Source organism: Coregonus clupeaformis, chromosome 16 (genome assembly GCF_020615455.1).
Source record: "Coregonus clupeaformis isolate EN_2021a chromosome 16, ASM2061545v1, whole genome shotgun sequence".
Taxonomy (NCBI): domain Eukaryota; kingdom Metazoa; phylum Chordata; class Actinopteri; order Salmoniformes; family Salmonidae; genus Coregonus; species Coregonus clupeaformis.
In genome coordinates this window covers 2,570,021-2,575,847 of record NC_059207.1, presented here as the reverse complement: position 1 = coordinate 2,575,847, position 5,827 = coordinate 2,570,021, and positions in this window count along the sequence as shown.

Here is a 5,827-nt window from a genome sequence, read left to right as displayed (position 1 = left end):
TTGTTTTGCCTGTTTCACCTTTTTGCATTTCATGAGTTAAAATGAAATAACAAATATTTTCTAAAATATGTCATACCTTACTTTTTGGTAGTGATTTTCTGTTATCGTAACACACACACATACTGTACAAACACACGCACACACTGGGGAAGAGAATAGCCTTCAGACTGACTAACAAATAGCAGCCTGGCCTCACCACTATTCAAACAGGACTAGGAATGCTGAGCAAACCACAGAATGAAGAAGCTGCTTCTCTGGTTCTGTGCATTCCATCTTGTTGTTAACCAGCTATCGTTTACAGCTCACCAGGGGTCATAGATGGAGTGGAGGAGAGGAGAGCCTAGTTGAAGCTAAGAGGTTGTGTTGGACATGGCCAGAGAGCCATGAGCCCAGGGAAATGAGAAATGGAAAAAGTGATGGAATGATCACGTTTTTCTGAGTGCAATGTTCCAACTGAGTTATGTTAACTACATCTGGAATTCTTAAAACATCGGAGCCTCCAGCCCCAACCCAGCGGGAGAGAGAGAGAGAGAGAGAGAGAGTGAAAGAGTATGAGCTCAATTAAGAGTGATGTCCAGTAAAGCTGAAATTATTTTATAGGTTTTAGAAAAATATTCCTAAGAAACAGCCTTAACTTACTGCCATCCCTCCTCTCTCTCCCCCCTATTCCTCCCCCGCTACCTCCCTCTCTCTCACCCGCTGTTCTAACAGAAACCACTGCTCCACTCACCACAAGAATCTCTGCTCTGTTTTCCTTCTCCTCACATCTCCTCTCATCTCTTCTCCTCACATCATATCTCCTCTCCTCACATCTCCTCTCCTCACAGCTCCTCACATCTCCTCTCCTCACATCCCCTCTCCTCACATCTCCTCATATCTCCTCTCCTCACATCTCCTCACATCCCCTCTCCTCACATCCTCTCATCATATCTCCTCTCCTCACATCTCCTCTCCTCACATCCCCTCTCCTCACATCTCCTCTCATCATATCTCCTCTTCTCACATCTCCTCTTCTCACATCTCCTCTTCTCACATCTCCTCTCCTCACATCAGTGGCGGTCAGTGCCGTTTAAGATGAGGGAGAATTGTTTTGTTTTTTATGAGCATTGCATTATTTGTATTACAGCATTTTGGATGACTGTCATTCATATTCTATTCACGCTACTACATGATACTCAAATGTTCCCTGTACCCATGATGAGGTTGCTACGACCTAGCCTATGAATGAAAGTTTACAACGTAGGTGCACAGATCAAGATAATTTTTAGTAATCAAGGTGACAGACAGTGACACATTCAATACCAATTTGCACACTTTTGCCTGCTCCTAGCTGATCTAGAGTGTAATCATTAGTCCAACAGTTGCAAATTAGAGTTTCTATTGGACAAATGCAGGTATGTTTATCCCCGTTTCGTTCTGTTTGCTTCCGTTTAAGAAATATTTTCCTACAGAATCGGTGGAATGGATACATCCCTGATCACACGAAAACAGTTCACTTTTATAGCAGCCACATAAAAACAGCATGATCACTTTGCTCGTTGTATATATATAATTCCTTCTCACAATTATTACATTTACATTTTTACATTTTAGTCATTTAGCAGACGCTCTTATCCAGAGCGACTTACAGTTAGTGAATACATTTTTTTTTATACTGGCCCCCCATGGGAATCGAACCCACAACCCTGGCGTTGCAAACGCCATGCTCTATCAACTGAGCTACATCCCTGCCGGCCATTCCCTCCCCTACCCTGGACGACACTGGGCCAATTGTGCGCCGCCCATGAGTCTCCCGGTCGCGGACGGCTGCGACAGAGCCTGGATTCGAACCAGGATCTCTAGTGGCACAGTTAGCACTGCGATGCAGTGCCTTAGACCACTGCGCCACTCAGGAGCTCCTTTATCTACACGCTCTACTCCTCTCACCTTTTCCCTTCACTTGTGGACTTCAGTGCACAACACATCAGCTGTCTGTGACCAGGTGAAAAAACCTTTCCAAGCCAAACTTTAATATCATGATCGCTAACCACTACACACAGCCTACATCGTTGTCACCTCATAGTCAACTAGAACTACTAGAACGAACGTGTGAGTAAGCCCGCTCCAATCATGCAGTACAGTGTACAGTCAGAAAGCAGTTTAGGAGTTACACCGGCGGGCCCCGGTGGCAATAAATTCATAAAACCAAAAGCCTACCTTGACTTGGATGCGTTCCAGTGTTGGATAGCCATAGAGCCCCACAGTGGAGGTGTCATAATACCCATAAAACCTAGCGGTCAAACATGGAAATGGTTCCAATTGTTTTTTTACACCATTAATTTTTCCCATAGGGGATTTTAGAAACACTTAAAATAAGGGCTGTGTTTCGTGTAGGCTTACCTTGGTTTAAGTTTTATCAATATATTCGGCTCTATTTACTCTCATATTAAAAAATGCTAATTAGCATCAAAGAAGACATCATGCAAGACTACAAATCCCTGCAAGCTCCTGCACGTCATCTCTAGCTGAAACCTTTGCTAAACAGGTATTGTGTCAATTTAAAACTTGCACAATTTAAAGAAATGTAGCCAATTTATTAATTACTACATTTAGCCAACATTAGATAGTTAATCCAGAGATTCTTACCTTTGCCTCAATTCAGCAGTCTCTTCCAGATCACCATGGTATTTGTAGTTCTTTATGAAAAAAAAAGAAAACTTGAGCATGCATAACTATTCACCCTCCCAAAGTCAATACTTTGTAGAGCCACCTTTTGCAGCAATTACAGCTGCAAGTCTCTTGGGGTATGTCTCTATAAGCTTGGCACATCTAGCCACTGGGATTTTTGCCCATTCTTCAAGGCAAAACTGCTCCAGCTCCTTCAAGTTGGATGGGTTCCGCTGGTGTACAGCAATCTTTAAGTCATACCACAGATTCTCAATTGGATTGAGGTCTGGGCTTTGACTAGGCCATTCAAAGACATCTAAATGTTTCCCCTTAAACCACTCGAGTGTTACTTTAGCAGTATGCTTAGAGTCATTGTCCTGCTGGAAGGTGAACCTCCGTCCCAGTCTCAAATCTCTGGAAGACTGAAACAGGTTTCCCTCAAGAATTTCCCTGTATTTAGCGCCATCCATCATTCCTTCAATTCTGACCAGTTTCCCAGTCGCTGCCGATGAAAAACATCCACACAGCATGATGCTGCCACCACCATGCTTCACTGTGGGGATGGTGTTCCACTTCACCAATTTTCACCAAAGTCCATTACATGAAATCCAAATAAAAATCTATTTAAATTACAGGTTGTAATGCAACAAAATAGGAAAAATGCCAAGGGGGATGAATACTTTTGCAAGGCACTGTACATTGATAAAAGTCACCTTGTCCTAGAGAGATTTACACGGTTATGAAAACGTCACGCCAGGGTAAACCTACACGAAACACAGCTATTATTTCAAGTGCTTCTAAAATCCCCTTTGGAAAAAATTAATGATGGAAAACGATTGGAAACATTTCCCTGTTTGACTGCTAGGTTTTATGGGTATTATGACTCATAGTGTGGTACTCTATAGCCAGCTATCTAACATAGCATCCCTCTCTGTTTGAGCCGGGTGTTTGAGTAGGCTAAACTAGCTTGCTGCATTCACATTTTCATTTTAGTCATTTAGCAGACGCTCTTATCCAGAGCGACTTACAGTTAGTGAGTGCATACATTAATTTTTTATTTTTTCATACTGTCATTCCCCGTGGGAATCGAACCCACAACCCTGGCATTGCAAACGCCATGCTCTACCAACTGAGCTACATCTCTGCCGGCCATTCCCTCCCCTACCCTGGACGACGCTGGGGCAATTGTGCGCCACCCCATGGGTCTCCCGGTTGCGGCCGGCTACGACAGAGCCTGGATTCGAACCAGGATCTCTAGTGGCACAGCTAGCACTGCGAAGCAGTGCCTTAGACTACTGTGCCATTCGCTACCTAAGTGAAAGTTACAGTTAAAAAACATAAAACCAAATATAGCTAGCTCTCTCTTTCTTGCTTCTCCTTCATTTTGGAAGAAATTAATTAGTTTAAAACTGTTCAACTATTGTATTTCTCTCTCTTTGAGTCAACTACTCACCACATTTTATGCACTGCAGTGCTAGCTAGCTGTAGCTTATGCTTTCAGTACTAGATTCATTCTCTGATCCTTTGATTGGGTGGACAACATGTCAGTTCATGCTGCAAGAGCTCTGATAGGTTGGAGGACGTCCTCCAGAAGATGTCATAATTAATCTGTAAGTCTATGGAAGGGGGTGAGAACCATGAGCCTCCCAGGTTTTGTATTGAAGTCAATGTACCCAAAGGAGGACAGAAGCTAGCTGTCCTCCGGCTACACCATGGTGCTACCCAACAGAGTGCTGCTGAGGCTACTGTAGACCTATTTAGTATAGTTTTATCTAAAAATGATAAATTTTTAAATGTTTCACTATCCAACTGAGAGGAGATGTGAGGCAGTGGAGGCTCCTTAGAGGAGGAAGGGGAGGATGGTCTCACATCTCCTCTCACCTCCTCTCCTCTCCTTACATCTCCTCTCCTCACATCTCCTCTCACCTCCTCTTTCCTCCTCTCCTCTCCTCTCACCTCCTCTCCTCACATCTCCTCTTCTCACATCTCCTCGCCTCACATCCCCTCTCCTCTACTCCCATCCCCCCTTCTCCTCTCCTCCCATTCCGCTCCTCTCCTCCCATTCCCCCATCCCCTCTCCTCTCCTCCCCTCCCATACATCTCCTCTCCTCACCTCTCCTCTCACCTCCTCTTACCTCCTCTCCTCTCCTCACGTCTCCTCTCACCTCCTCTCCTCACATCTCCTCGCCTCACATCCCCTCTCCTCTACTCCCATCCCCCCTTCTCCTCTCCTCCCATTCCGCTCCTCTCCTCCCATTCCCCCATCCCGCTCCTCTCCTCCCATTTCCCCATCCCGCTCCTCACCTCCCATTCCCCCATCCTGCTCCTCTCCTCTCCTCCCATTCCCCCATCCCCTCTCCTCTCATTCCCCATCCCCTCTCCTCTCAATCCGCCATCCCCTCTCCTCCCATTCCCCCATCCACTCTCCTCCCATATCCCCCATCCCCTCTCCTCCCATTCCCCCATCCCCTCTCCTCCCATTCCCCCATCCCCTCTCCTCCCAGTTCCCCATCCACTCTCCTCTCCTCCCATTCTCCCCATCCCCTCTCCCCTCCTCCCATTCCCCCCTCCCTCCCCCACATCCCCATTCTCCCTCCTCCAATTCCCCCATCCCCTCTCCTCTCCTCCCCATCCCCTCTCCTCCCATTCCCCCATCTCATCTCCTCACATCCCCTCTCCTCATATCCTCTCTCTCCCCATGCCCTCTCCTCACATCCTTTAACTGTTTATGTTCCATCTGTGTGGATTGGAAGCCATTTTTATATTCTTATAACTTTACGAAATGTTATAATTTTCTCTCCATTAAACGCTTGTTCATAACTTTCTCAAGCTTTACTTTGTGGATCTTCTTTCAGTCTTTCCATTCTCTCTCTCCATCTTCCTTTCCCTCTCTGTCTCTCCCTCTCTCTCCCTCTTTCATCCCACATCTGTTCCTCTCCTCGCCCACGTTCTCTGTCCCCTCTCCACGTCGCCTGGTATTTCCATTTGTCTCATGCTCCAACTAATCTTTCCCAGCATGCAGTATTACAACCATTTATCTTTTCAGACTAATTTCCATTCCGACACTCCATCTACATCCTTGGGTTAACACCACTAACATTCAGATGATGGATGGATGAGAGAAGAGGGAGAATGTGTGATAAACAGATGGACAGTATGCACACACACGGTCACATAAACT